The sequence below is a fragment of the Chelonia mydas genome, chromosome 4 (assembly GCF_015237465.2).
Source record: "Chelonia mydas isolate rCheMyd1 chromosome 4, rCheMyd1.pri.v2, whole genome shotgun sequence".
Classification (NCBI taxonomy): Eukaryota; Metazoa; Chordata; order Testudines; family Cheloniidae; genus Chelonia; species Chelonia mydas.
In genome coordinates this window covers 9534090-9549722 of record NC_057852.1, presented here as the reverse complement: position 1 = coordinate 9549722, position 15633 = coordinate 9534090, and the positions used below count along the sequence as shown (strand labels likewise).

Here is a 15633-nt window from a genome sequence, read left to right as displayed (position 1 = left end):
ACAAATTTAATTGCCACTATTTTTGTTTTTAAAGTTGGCGGGATGACAGGAGAATTTGTATTCAAAATAATAAATCCTATGTTTTTTTACCACTTATCTGTGTGCTTTTTTAAAAAGTTATGAAGAACTGAGTTAAGTTGCATGGTCTTAAACATTCCTAGTCAACATTTCAGTCATCTCTCTCTCTCTCTATATATATATATATTTAAAAACAAAAACACCTACATATTTTAGTCATTTGTAAATGTCAAAGAAGCAAATGGATGCAGACTGTGATTAAAGCCCAGGTCTGGGAATCCAGTAAGCTGGTTCTGCTGCAGGCTTGCTATGAGATGAGTGGGACAGAAGGGGGAATAGCAAGGATACAGTAACATGCGAAAGGAGATGAAGAGGGATTGATTCACAGGGGGAAGAGGGAAAAGGAAAAACAGATGCAGGGGAAAGAGACAGGCAGGCATAGGAGCAGGTAGAAAGTTTGGATCCTTCCTATCTTGTGTCCTCTCTTCAGATCCTTGGCACAGTCCCAATCCTTCGTCTTGCTTGAGCACAAGGACCATGCAGGACTAGAGCTACTAGTATTCAGAGGTGCTGAAACCCTGAGGCACAAGAACCCCGTGGGACTAGCCTAGCATCACTAGTGTGGAGAATGCAGAGATGCAAGTAGAGTGGCACAAAGGCTGCACCAATGGGCAGAGTGCAGGTGAGTTAGTCAAATATGCCTCGTAAATGCAATAGATTCCATTGCTCATTCATGTATGTCACGGATATCAAAATCATGTCTGTGGCACGTGTGTGTCTGGGTATGCATGCAGCTTTAAAACCCAGCACTAAGGAACCATAGTGTTGCTTCTGCACCTTCTGTGGCTTTTTATGACATACATTCTACAACATGAGAAATAATTACAAACACCAAAGAAACACATTTCATGAGATTTCTAGAAAACAATACTGCCCATTTCAGTCACTCAAAAATCATGAGGTTGACTCAAAAAAAAAAATCACAAGATTTCGAAGAAAATAAGCAAAGAACCCAACATGTGACTTGTTTTCTGTTATTTGAGCCTTTAGAGTTTGTTTTATCAAGTGCTTCCATAAAACCAGGATGGCTAGAAAGTTACTTTTTTTAAAAAAAAAAGAAAGCTGAGCTCCTCCCAGAAGTTATAGGACTCCAGGGGCTAGAGCTTTAAGAAAAACACACCAGGTACCCATGGGAGTTGTGATCAGATCATGACCATTGGCAACACTGGAGAACATTCATGCATGGGACAGAATTCCCAATGGCGATTTTTTATGTGGGGGAGGAGAAATGCTGGTCGCTGTCCTTTCAAGAGGTTCCCAGAGGTCATTGCTTGCCTCTCTCACCTGGAGTAGTATGCCATTCCCTACTGTTATTCTGACAATTCTACTTTGATGGATTTATGGGCATACTTTGCCTTCAACTTTGTCACAGACCTCTGATTTACTTCAGTGAGTAGTATTCCACACATGCAACAAAGGAAGAAGATGGTCTTTGATTACCAGTGCCTGACTCGGCACATAGATGTTTTGTTTGAAACAGGGAGTCCCTTGCTGTGTAACATGAAGTAATTAATAAGGGGAAGCATTTGTAAGTTAATATAAGGAAGAAGAAAGGAGTGGTAATATTAATAAGATGTTCTGTGTTTCCAACATAAATATGTGCTTGATGACAGTGGTTATTTTTCTGGGTGTAGCTGGGGAACCAATTAAATTTAAGATGAGCAATAGTAATCCCTCCTAATAGTTTGGGAATGAGACTTTCATAAATCAAGCGTTGACAGCTCTAAATCTGACGAACTGCCAGAACCAACAGAACAGCTGCTGCTGAATGTGCTGCAGGCGAGTGCTTGATGATGTGTTGAAGTCTGGCAATGGGAAATGGGTTTGTCAAGGAGGGAAGGATAGTCAGGTTATGTGTATAGGGAAAGAAAAGGAACCTTTGCTTTGCTTCTCTTCTCCTCCAACATTTTGGAACAGCTGCACCTGCTCAGAGACCAATTCCAGAGCAGAGCGAAGTGTATAGCAGGTGAATTCTAATCAACCTTGGACATAGGCAGTAGGAGAACAGTCGCAAACATGACAGCATCTTCAGTGTTTCCATTCCAAATAATACCCACCAGAGTGCCAATCAGAATCTAAAGGCAAAATTCTCTGTGCGGGACTTGTCCCTCGTGTGCCCTGAGGTCTGAGATGCTTGTGACTGAGTACTTGGTATTCCTCATTAACACATAAGCAGGGCCATCAGCCCCAGCCACTCAGAAGTCATGAGCCAGCGCCCTCTAAAATCCGGAGATTGTCTTTAAAATCATGAGTGATTTTTAAAAAGTAAATAATGGGGCTCTTTTTATTGGCCGCCTTGTTTTTGAGTCTTTAGGGTTCATATAGCTAAGCTTTCCCCACCACCATCAGAGCTAGAAACGTTTTTAAAGTGAAAGCTGAGAGTCTCACATAATCACATGACTCCAGGAGATGGGGCTTTGAGAAAAACCCCAAACATTGTGAGACTGTCAGTAACATTGTGAATGTTGCAACACTGCATAATTCCATGTGTTCAGAACTCCATTCATTTTGCGTAGTTCATAAAGGGGGTTTATTTGGTACAGCTCTTTGGGAAGAAAGCTGGGGGGTTCTAGTATTCACTTAATTGTAATGGAATAGGTTAATCAACTTTCCTATATTCTGATACCATGTTAGTTTAACAGAAGGCCCATGAGGGCTGGCAGGAGGGAAAGAGAGGGACTCATCGCTGTTTTTTAAAATATGTGCGTATGCGCGCGGATACACTATCGCTCCTTAGATTGTAGACGTGGTTGCATCCATTAGTGTAAGTGAGTCAATCTGGTTTCCCCCGTCAAGTGTCCTGGGGCACTCGTACTTGCACTCAGGGAGGATCCCCCTCTGTACATTCTTTAATTTGTTTCACCTCACTGAACTGAGTGCAGTTGCATGGGCTGTAAATCAGGGCAGAATCTGGCCCAGTGGGAGTTGCATCAATGGAAGTGAGGGCAGAACTGGACCCAGTTTGTCGTGATATCATGCAAAAGACGCAGGATTTGGGGGGAAAGGAGCATATTCAAAGGGGAGAGCCACACAGTAGATTTGAGTGTTGCTTTAGCGTGACAAGAAGAAAAGGAGTACTTGTGGCACCTTAGAGAATAACCAATTTATTTGAGCATAAGCTTTCGTGAGCTACAGCTCACTTCATCGGATGCAGTCAGTGCCCAGCCTCTCTGATGGGAATGTCACCTGCAGCCGAACTACTGGGGAGCTTCGTTCTCCGGTGGTGTTTCTGGGGTTTAGTAAAATAAGGTCCGGATTTGCAAATGCTTCTGCACTTCACTCTCATGAGTAGCCCACCTGACTTCAGGTTGATTCCTTTGTGTGTGTTTGCACTGAGGGCCCAGAGATTGTGGACTGTACAAGGTGTGTCTGAATCGTCCTCAGAGGGAATTTGAATACAGGTGTTCTGCAGGATGCATATTAATCTATTCCATTTGATTAAACTGATTTAAAATTAAATTACAGCTATTGAGCCAGTTCTACTGAGACAGATGATTGTAAGTCTAAAAACAAAAAGCAAGTGAGATTTAGGTTGGATATTAGGAAACAAACTTTCTAACTGATATGTCTCCTGTTACAGTGTGCTTACCTAGGGAGGTTGTGGAATTCCCATCACTGGAGGTTTTCAGACCAGATTGGACGAATGTCTGTCAGAGATGGCCTAGGTTTACTTAATCCAGCATGATGTGGACTAGATGACCTCTCAAGGTTTCTTCTGGCCCTACATTTGTATGATTCTGTGAAAACAAATCCGTGTGTGTGTGTGTTTAAATCAAGCTTTTAAAAATAATTATTTTTTGATGCCCTAGCCCTCCTTCAGAATGGCTAGTGAAGCTCATTTTGGACCCAGATGCCAAATGACATCAGTGGAGGAGATGCCGATTTAAACTAGCTGAGGATGAGGCCCAAAGGGGTTTAAAGTACAATAATCCGTATTTCTTTATCCCCGAAGGACACTTGTCACTAGAAGTACTCCAGGGCTGGCATGCCCACATCTCCAGTGAATGAAGTCGTACAACATAAGATCATCCAGACTGTGGCATCTCAAGAATATTTAGTTGCTGCTTAAAGGCAACACATGTACAGTGTATTAGTTTAGGCGGAAGCCCTGAAATGCCAGTCGAGCAAACATCCATGACATAAATCATCAACATAAATCCTCCCAAATGTCATATTTCTTAACCACAATTGGCTGCAATTTTCTAAACCACAGGATAATTAGAGAATCTTTCCGTCTTTGCTGGCCAGGATCCAAATCTTTATGGCAGGGTGCATCAGAGAGCTGGATCTTTTTTGCAGTATTGTGCCAGCAAACACCTGGCTTTGGGAAAGTTAGTTCATTTTCCAGTGGATTTTACCAGTTGATTGTTTTTACATGTGTAACCCTTCTGCCCATCAGAGTTGGCAGCAACAAGGGCCGGGTTCAATATCTAGGGGATCCATTCCAATAACACAATGCAAACCGGCTTGAGCCCTCACCCAGTGACCTGGGACAAATATATACCACCCCTGCTGGGCGCCTCCAAGAGGCAATACTTCCCCTCTCACAAGCACCTAGTCTGAGTGTAGCAAAAAGCCTTTTAATAACAGAGAGAAACAATGTGGCATTATGTTGGGGAAACACCACCAACAGGATTCATAACACAACCCATGAGCAAAAACCCACCCCAAGCAAATTGGGGCATGTCCTTTCCCTTTGGTTCTTGAGTCCAGCAACCCCAAATCACCCAAAGTCCCAAAAGTCCAATGACCCAAAAGTCTCTGTCCCTGGTCAGGGCAGCCCCAGAGATCGAAAGTTTATCTGCAGAGCTTTACCTCCCAACCTGGGTGGGGGGGTGGGGAAGAGAGAGGTAAGGGGCACCTTACATGATCTGAAGCTGACTGCCCCACAGCTCCACAGGCCTTCGCTCCGCTCCGCTCAGCTAGCCGCCCCACAAAGTGCTTCGCTCGGCTCCGCTCTACGGCCCACAAGCAGCTCCCCCGTCCCACAAACTGCTCCACCAGCCAGTCCACGAACTGCTCTGCGTCCCACAAGCAGCTCCCGCCGTCCTATGAACTGCTCCACCAGCCTGTCCACAAGGCACTCCAGCCGTCCCGCAAACTGCTCCACAATATATCTTCAGGCTTCCCCACTACTTAACACAATGCTCAGTGATTTCAGCTCTTAGTCAGTTCAGTTCTTTGGTGAATTCAGCTTGTAGTAGGGGAGCCGCAGTGCTGGTGCACCACTAGCCCAAAGTGAGCTCAGCAGCCTGTAACTAGAGTCCTAATAGAATCAAAATTAGCTTTGATATTCCGCAGTGGAGAGAGGAGGAAGTGCAATTAGCATGTAAGGCCCTCACCAAGGGGCCTATGCCACCAAGTATTAATACTTGTCCCCAGCCTCTCTCCCTCCACAGAGTTTTGGAACCCATGACCCTTGCCTAGCGAGTGCTACTTAGTTGATGGTGAGTCCTTCCTTCATAACAAAAGGCCAAGTACAGTTCCAAGCACAGTTCCCATAATCAGGGTAATAACAATTTATTCTTCCTGCCCCAATAACAGAGACACTGGGGATCCCACAGCAGCCAAAGTGACCATTTGGGCAGCTATGGCCTCATTCTAGGCGGGGTGGGCGTGCCTATGCAAATGAGATCGGCCCTTGAAGTTCTTTTCCACAACTTGCTACACCTCACCACCAAGCAATCATGCAAAAACTTGCCACACCTCACCATTCAAGCAATCATGCCTGAAGTTCCCTATATGTTAGCACAGACATCCGTGTCTCTATTCATGTGTAAGCAGTGTCCTTCCTAGAGCTCATCCTGACACTGCTTACACATGAATAGAGACACGGATGTCTGTGCTAACATATAGGGAACTTCAGGCATGATTGCTTGATCCTACTCCCATTAAATTCAGTGAGAGTTGGGACACTGATTTTAATGGGAGTAGAATTGAACCTTTTGGGCTGAATCCTGCTATTCCTATTTAGTTACTATTCAGGCAAAACTCCCACTGAACTCAAGGACTGAAGCAAGGACTGAAGCATTTGGCCTGTTGCTGTTCCTCTTACTTAGCACATAGATTCATAGATTCCCAGGCCGGAAAGGACCATTGTGACCACAGAATTACCCCCAAATAATTCGTACAGCATATCTTTTAGAAAAACATGCAGTCTTGGTTTAAAAATTGTCAGTAATGATGCTGACCTGAAATTTTAAGTCAAAATTATGTAGTAAAGGGAGAATAAAGTAAAACAATAACACCAGAGTATTTGTAGATGCAAATAAATAAATAAATAAATAGGACTACAATCTTGTGGCTGATTTTACTCACACACACATCAGGAAATGTAAAGTTATGCTTTCTGGCACATGTTCCCATGTCATATATTAAGCCATGTTCTGCTCTTAGTTACACCAGCGTATATCCTGTATAACATGAAATGAATGAAATTATTCCAGTTCACTCCTATGAAAGTGAGTGCAAAATTTGGCTAATATTACCTTGTAATAAGTTGTTGGGAATTCTCATGAGTGTCATTACATTTCATGTTTGTTTTTTAAAGGTCCAGCTCCTGGAAGCATGTGATTATATGAAAATCTCAACTTTCTTTTAAAAAATGGTTATGCACAAAAACTTAAAAATGTGACCCAGGTGCATCCTAAAGGCTCAAAAGTCAGAACGCAAATGAAAGAATCCTGCGCTGCTTATTTTTCTTTTTAAAATCTAACTCTCTATAAAAATATCTTACAGCTATATAATGCCTTACTATCAGGACTCCATGTATTCTGCAGCTGTGAAATTCACCCCATGCAGCAGAAATGATCTACAAAATCTCAGCTTTCATTAAATATATGTTTCTAGCCTGCCTGCCTGAATCTGCAGAGAGCCCGTAATAATTGCTCTAAGAGGTGTAAACTGTCTGTTTAATCTCGATGAGGACTCCGTGTAGTCTGTGGCTGCAGAACGTTGCTTTTTTTTCCAACATGCCACAGAATTCAGCATTTTTGCTATGGAATTTGCCCTTTTGCTGCAGCCAAGCACCAGGCATTCTGGGTTCTGTCTCCCTGCCCTGCTGGGACCTGCCTCTTGCTCCCCAGCTTTCCCCACAAGGAGGAGTTGATTGGATTACAGCACATGCTCCCTGCGTTGTTCAATGAAACCAGGCAGCAGGGGGGCTGGGGAGCCAGAGCTGGAGTCCGCCTTGCAGTTGGGGAATGGGGATAGCCAAAAATGTCGGCTGCTGAGCGGGACTGCATGGAAAATGGGGGAGCAGCTGAAGCCTGTAGGAGCTGGGGAGATGAGGCCAGCTAGAGGCTCCCCTTTCTCCGGATGTTTCTGAGCTGGCTCAATGGAACAGTGTAGGAGCTGGACTGTTAATACAGCAGAGCCAAAAGAAACTTCTCAGAGATCCTCAGCTGAAAATAGTCACTGACAAATTGTAGATGAATGAGTACCTGCCGCCAGGGTGGGGGGGATGGGATGATGGAAACGAAGCCTCAGCAATAGCATACATGAAAGCTGATGTGGGACTTATACGCTCATAGATTCCCAGGCCAGATGGGACCACTGTGATCATCTCATCTGAGCTCCTGAATAACAGACCAGAGAACTTCCCCGGGATAAATCCTGTTTGAGCTAGAGCAGATCTTTTAGGGAAAGATCCCATTTGATTTAAACATTTCTAGGGACGGAGACTCCACCACTGCCCTTGGTTAGTTGTTCCAATGGTTAAATACCCTCCCTGTTAAAAATGCCTTATTTTCCGTCTGAATTTGTCTGGCTCTGGACAGTTTAGAGGCTGATACCCTGGCATTTGGTCTCATGGTGCCACGGAGAACATGGGGATCTGGTGACTGTTTGATCGGGGGGTGGTTTGGAGGGGGCGGAGGGTACTCATCCCTCAGTGATGAAGCGGGGGAGAGGTTACAGACTGGCAGAGTCCCTGTTTGATCATTGTAACACAGCTGGGTGGTTTTGGTTGTAATACTAATTACACGGGAGACCCTTGTGTAGGTGTCTTCTTACCGAAATGAAAATAAATAAGTATATGCAATGGGATCAAGCGATAAAAGTTATGGCTCCCACAGCATCTAACACCTTTCTATGTTTAGTATCTCAGCCCATTCATGGAGATCGCAGCTTCCGCTCTTCAAGAAAAAAAAAAAAAGAGAAACCCAACGTGCCGTGGATTGAAACAAGCTTTTGCTTTTCTGAGGCTGTGTACTCCAGTGTGCATGATTAAAATTTCCTGGAGGGTACCACCGTGCTTGGATGGGCACCGTCTAATGCTGTCTGAAAGGGAGTGGGCTCCCAGAGGGTAGGGAATTTGAATTCAGTGTGCAAACAAACAACAGGACTGCCCCATGGCACTCACCCCACGTGGCAACCGTGGCCCACCTGCCCGAAGCCCAGCCTCCATCGCTCACCCTTGGCTGACTGGCAGGCAGAGGCTGTGCTTGAGCCATCTGGCAGGTGTGGTGGGCCTCGCCTCTCTCACTGCCGCTTCTCCCCTCACACGCAGCTGGGAAGGGGCAGTGGGGATGTGGCATCCAGAGGGAGGGGTCTCAGCAAGGTGAGGGGCCCTGCCTCCTTCCCTTCCCCCCCAACCAGCTGCACTAGGTTTTCCAAGGCCACCAGAGCCACCCCCAGCACCCACATTTACCCCAGCACCTAGGCAGCCACCCCAACAGTACTCAGCACCCACCCCAGCCCCCAGTCAGCCACCCAGCCCCCACAGTATGCCACCCACCACAGAGCCCACAGCCTATCATAATTAATAACAGCAATAACACCTCTTAATTAGTGGTTTTCATCAGCAGATCTCCAAGCACGTTACAAAGGAGGTCAGAATCACTATCCCCGTTTTAAAGATGGGGAAACTGAGGCACATGGAGGGGACGCAACTTGCCCAAAGTCACCCAGCAGACCAGTAGCAGAGCCAGAAATAAAGCCCAGCTCTCCTGAGTCCCAGTTAGGTGCTCTCTCCACTAGACCACTCTGCCTTCCTATGTGTTGTATCCCAGATCTTTTTATGGATTGCAGACATAGCTCATTTGGGGATCTGGTGACATGTTCAGAACAATGCCTGTCATGAAGTGTTGATGGGGTTTTATTCTGTTTAGAAGACACTCATTAGTTCATTAATAGTTCTTAATTCTTGGTTTCCCAGATGGTGCACACCTGTCATAAATTGTTGGCTGACAGTTTAGTGATTCACCTGGTGAAGAAGTGATATTTCAGGGGGAGGAAGTGGAAGTGCTAACTTATTTATACTGTAGTTTTCAAGGTTGCTTTCTTATTCAGAAGCGGGAGATGATTTCAATACACAATGCAGAATGACCTTTAAACCTGGATTGAAGAGAGGTTGGACAGATTAGCATAAAAATACATGATATTCACTAAGAACATGCCCTCCGTAAAAGGATGTTCCCATTTTGGATGCACTTACCTTCAAGGTGCAAATCAGTCAGAGGACCCATTTATTCAACAACTACCTAAAAGGCCTGTTCAACAGCTTTTGAGCCTCAGCAAAGGTGCTTGAGCTGCCGGAGAATTCTGGGAAGACTCAGGGCATCAGAGAAACTGACAGCTTTGCATTATAGGGTTTTATTAGTGGATATTTATTTAATTCCCTTTAGATCCCTAAGGTAAGCTGAGAGAGAGAGAGACACACACTAGCACAGATAGCTGAACCAAAAAGGAGACATTATCAGGGAATTCTATATGTTTCCTGTGGCAGTATAGTCTTGGCAGCAGTTTGAGTTACCCTGCAGCTCAAGGACAGTTGTTAGGAAGTACAAGATTAATTCTTAACAACCTGCTTGAAAAAATCCTGCAGGAACGGACTTGATTTTCCTGTGGAGTCCTTTTGCACTATTTAAAAAGGCTTAGAGATCATCTGTTTTATATTTTTGGTTAGAAGACAACCACGGCAATCTGCTTCATCTGTTTTTTTTAAGAAAAAATAATGTCATTATCACAAATCAAGGTTCAGAGCAGCTCGGTTGCTTAAATTGATTCCATACTTTATAGGTTGTTCAAAAACAAAGGCCTAGGCAGGGTTTTTTTGGAGTTCGTGATATAGTGGTTTAAGTGCTTGAAGGCACAGTAGCTCTGGAGATTCAGAATTGGATCTGATTTATTTGTAACTTTTTTACCTAATCTCAAAGCATACTCCCTCTGCTCGAGCAATGTGCTAATGAAGGCAGAGTTGATTAGCAGCTGTTTTCTTACTGCTGAATATAGGCAGCTGAATATAGACAACAGACTCTTTACCTGTGCTTAGGCCTAGCTCCTATTTCTTTGTGGGGCTTAAGGTCATATCCTGTAAGTGGAGGATGTATCGAGTCCAGACAAGCTGGAGTACTTTTGGTAAGAATCATAGATATGTAGGACTGAAAAGGTCATCAAGTCCAGCCTGCTGCGCTGAGGCAGGACCAAATAAACCTAGACCATCCCTAACAGGTGTTTGTCCAACCTGTTCTTAGAAACCTCCAATGGTGGGGATACCACAGCCTCCCTAGGTAACCTGTTCCAGTGCTTCCCACCCTGTGAATTAGCCAGCTTCTCCTAAATCAAACCTAAATCTCCCTGGCTGCAAACAGTTAACTCGTGCTACTGTATTTTGTTTGACTCAACGCTGACATTTAACAGTGAGCCAGTTTGCTGTGGAATGACGGGAGAAGGCTTGTGCCGGTTGCCTTTGCCGTAGGAGAGAGGTGGCGTGGAGCTGCATCATCCCTCCAGAGCACGGGAAGGCGTTGTGCCTCAGAAAGGTTGCACCTAGGAAAGCTCTTCGCACCCCAGGGAGAGCGTGCCTTCTGCACCAGCCTCTAGGAGGGGCTTGCTTGCTTTTTTCTTGGCTGCAGCCAGGTCTGCTTGGTGGTGAGGAAGGAAATGTCTCCCCTCTTCTTTTTCCCTTTTGTGCGCCCAAGGGTGGGCATTGGCTAGGAGCACTGCTGGGAGCACAGAGACTCCTGCTGTACCCAGAGCACAAGGGAGAGAAGGCTCTGTCCGTCTTCTCTTCTAAGTACCCAGGCACGTCTTTCTTTTTTTGCACTAAGCCAGTGGTTCTCAGACTAGGGCCGCCGCTTGTTCAGGGAAAGCCCCTGGTGGGCCGGGCCGGTCTGTTCACCTGCCGCTTCCTGCAGCCCCCATTGGCCTGGAGCGGCGAACCACGGCCAGTGGGAGCCGCGATCGGCCGAACCTGTGGACGCGGCAGGTAAACAAACCGGCCCGGCCCGTCAGGGGCTTTCCCAGAACAAGTGGCGGCCCTAGTTTGAGAACCACTGCACTAAGCGCTCCCACTCACTTCACTGGACCTCGGCTGAGGCCCTGTGGTGGGGCAGATCCCTCCTTGCACTCAAGAAGGGGTTAAGGAGCTCCTCTGGGTACAATCAACCTCAACCCAGCACATGTGTGAGGCTTGTCAAGCCTGGAGAAGGGCAGGTCCTTAAAAGGGGCGCCAGAGAGAGAGAGAGCCTATTGCAGGCCCCTATAAAACATAGAATGGTTGTAGAGGATAAAGGCTCCAAAAAACCTCTGCACAGGGAAAATTCCCAGGTTGCCAGATCAGCCAGCTTCGTGGCCCTTTTGAGCTAGCGGAGTAGCAGAAAGGGATTGTGAGAATTGGGCCCAGGTTGTTTATGATTTCAGTCATGTAATGTTAAGAAAATCCAAGCATCATTCAGCCTCAGTTCAGTAGTTACATGCGTTTGGTATTTGTCTGGTTTGCTTTGCTTCTGTCTTTGGTGTTTGCTACTGTGTTTTGCAGCCTTCGGTACTTACATTGCACAGAAAGTTCAGCCGTGAAACCCTCCCAATGCCTTTCCCCGCCACCCCTGATTTCAGAGACAATTTCCAGCCATGTCTCAGGATCTTGTCTGCTACTTGCAAAGCTTCACTTCCTAATCCAGCTGCCAGTTTGAGGAATCAATGCACAATATTCCCGATCCAATAGGCTCTTCCTGCTGTCCCTCTTCACATTGACCTCCGGTGCTAATCCAGCACTGAATCACATACAGACTAAGCTATAGAGAGCTATTATTAGTCCATGCAGAAGACTTTCCTTTTTTGCCTAAAACTGAAAAATGACAAACTTTGACTTGCTATTAATGGATGTTCTGCTGACAGAAACAAATCCTTGTTTGTGTCTGACTCCACCATATTGGCCTTGGACTCTGGCATATTCGCTGTGTTTAAAAAGTCCTTTTTCTTTAGCAATCATTTGTATTTAAAGAATATTTTCGCACATTGGTGGCTGGTTAACCAGCGAAGTGGGCAGCAATTCTAATTTTAGGAACAAAGAGGTAGGTGTCATTGACAGCTCCAAACTTTATTTGAATTCTTTTAGCTGTCTTGTAGCAAATGAGAGGGAATCCTAGAGCTTATCTCTACTGGTTTTTCTCCTCTCTTGAAATGAGAGGGGCTGCCATGAAAACGAATCTGTATGTCAGCCTGGAGATAACTACCCTTTCAAAAGCTGTTGAATAAGAAATAGTAAGATAAAGTAAAGAGGAATAAGGTAAGATTTTATTAGAAATTAAACCCCAGAGACCTGGGTAATTTTAAGTAAAGTCATCTATACTGCATAAAGTGCTTTTAAGAGGGAATGGCAGCAGAGAACCTATCAAATAACAGACCAGATTCCAAGGTATGTTTAAATACCCATGGGGAGGTTGTGGTAGAGGCCCCCTCTGTGCCCAATCCCTTGAGAAGATGAGTTGTTCCAGCTGCAGCTGTGGCGGTTTGCCTGTTTAGCTCAGGCAACTCGTGCTTTAGCTCCAGAGGTTCCAGGCTCAGTGCCCAGCATGTTGGCCATGATGGCGGCCTTCACGCTTAGTGTTCAGTAATTTATGAATGTTGTTGCATTTATTAATTATGGCTGGGATCTACGTGAGTTAGCTGCCAAACTTCCATTGAAATTCAGTGGGGGGTAGATGCCCAACTCCTTTAGACTCCTTTAAAAATCGCACCCAATGCCTGGATTAAAGAAAACCTGTTCTAGTTAGTTGTGTGGGTGTCTTGTTGTGGTTCCAGTAGGAACAGTCTTTACTTTGCTCATGTTTGGAAGGGAAAAGCTCACATGGTGAGAAGGGCTGGCCTCTGTGGGCCAAATGCTCCTTTACAGCCATGAGAAGTGTGTGTTGTTGGGAGAAGAAGTGGCCTCCTTCCCTCAAAGTTGAGGCAGAACATTCCACTGGGGTTCTGGGCCTTGGTGTCTGTAGCTGGGGAGGTGTGTAACCGGAGTGGCGCTGAGATCACACACACACTGCTTTTCCTCTAGCCACAAGCACTGGTGGCTTCTCTGTAAGACAGCATTTTTGCTTTGCAGCATGCAGCACATCACGTGCAGCTTATTTTAAGTATCCCTTAGAAGACAGTACTTCTCTCCTGGCCATTTTTGCACTGTTCATCCTGGCCCGTGAGTCACTGAGTCCTCAGGACAAGCCCATCTTGGTCATTCCCTATAGCTCTCCTTTCCCATCTCTGTGGCGAATTCCCTCTTTGAACTGGAACACATTACACCCCAACTAGGTGGCTCAGACTCTATTCTGTTGTGAGGCTTTACATGGGCTGAGCTTCATCCTAGGTGTGATGCCCACAATTGTTGCAGTCATGTATGTTCTTCTAATACAGCCCAGACTTCTGCAAAGCCTGTGGACCTATCCTAGTCCATGTGTTTTAGCTCAACCATCAGAACTCAGGCAGGCAGTTCAGTCGGCACATTGCCTGGGATACGTGCGCTTTAAATGACATCCATTGTTCCTTTTCCCCAAAGGGTGGAACTTGTGTAAGACTTGTGCGGACTGTGACATGTTTATAAAGAAAAGGGTTTTAATTAAAACTCCAGTTTCTGAGCTTCCCATTGGTAGCTGCCATCATGCTGAAAGTGGCATAATCAGAATCAAGTGGGAGCTCAGACAGCAGACTAGTGTGCGTTCTGTTACGGTGCTCAGACTGTCCTGTGGGTTCTTCTGACTTGGGCCCCAATTCAGAAACGTGCTTAAAGAAGTGCCTGACTTTAAGCATGTGATTAGTCCCATTGGAGTCCATGGGGTATTTGTAAGCACCTCACTGAATCCAGACTTTGGACCAGAAATTAAGTGGATGGAAACTGGCTTATTGTCCTCAATACCGATTACCGCCGCTGTCACAAACGACATTGCTTGTTAACGAGATGGCCATAAGTAGGTGATTCAGGAATGGCAATCAGATAAGTGGAGGTAGTGTCTTAGAAGGGCATAGCAAGCTCCCATGTGCTGTGCGATGAGTGAGGGAAACTATGGCAAGGTACAACAAGAAAACCTCCGCAACAAACGTCCCTCTTTATGGCGTGATGTCATTGTTCAGCCCCTGACATGGTGTAACGCACAAATTCCCTGATTCATCTATGCAGTGATATGGTGGGACAGTCAAGGGTAAAAATACTTGCATCATAAAATGCCCCTAGATGCATAGGCACAAAAAAGCAATGCATGTTGTCATAAATGTAAAGGGAAGAAGGGTAACCACCTTTCTGTGTACAGTGCTATAAAATCCCTCCTGGCCAGAGGCAAAACCCTTTCACCTTTAACCCTTTAAGAAGCTAAGATAACCTCGCTGGCACCTGACCAAAATGACGAATGAGGAGACAAGATACTTTCAAAGCTGAAGGGTGGGAGGGAACAAAGGGTCTGTCTGTCTGTGTGATGCTTTTGCTGGGAACAGACAGGAATGCAGCTCAGAACTCCTGTAAAAAGTTAGTAAGTAATCTAGCTAGAAATGCGTTAGATTTCTTTTGATTAATGGCTGGTAAAATAGCTGTGCTGAATGGAATGTATATTCCTGTTTTTGTGTCTTTTTGTAACTGAAGGTTTTGCCTAGAGGGATTCTCTGTGTTTTGAATCTGATCACCCTGTAAGATATTTACCATCCTGATTTTACAGAGGTGATGATTCTTTTACCTTTTCTTTAATTAAAATTCTTCTTTTAAGAACCTGATTGATTATTCATTGTTCTTAAGATCCAAGGGTTTGGGTCTGTGTTCACCTATGCAAATTGGTGAGGATTTTTATCAAGCTTTCCCCAGGAAAGGGGGTTTAGGGCTTGGGGGGATATTTCGGGGGAAGATGTCTCCAAGTGGGCTCTTTCCCTGGTCTTTGTTTAAAACTCGTGGTGGTGGCAGCATACGGTTCAAGGACAAGGCAAAATTTGTACGTTGGGGAAGTTTTTAACCTAAGCTGGTAAGAATAAACTTAGGGGGTCTTTCATGCAGGTCCCCACATCTGTACCCTAGAGTTCAGAGTGGGGAAGGAACCTTGACACATGTTAAGGTTGCCAAGTGCAGCATTAACTTACAACAGGCACTTTGTTCCACAGAAGGGTGTCATACAGCCTGAGTGGACATTCCGGTTGCTGTGAAAAAGGATACAACTTTTATTTTCATTTAATGTCTGTTATTAAAATATTATGTGGATATCCTGGGATGCAAGCATCAGGGCATGTTTGTTAGCATTGTGTTTGTTCATGAAAACAAAACATTCAATTCAAGCCGAGCTATATATCACACTGTCATCGGCAAATGGT

General features: G+C 45.2%; 1 protein-coding gene across 14 annotated transcripts in view; it reads left to right on the top strand.

Annotated features, from left to right (window-relative positions):
* EPHA5 (EPH receptor A5) overlaps positions 1-15633 on the top strand; it is a 378282-nt gene that overhangs the window by 153161 nt on the left and 209488 nt on the right. The gene's annotated exons all lie outside the window — the stretch shown is intronic.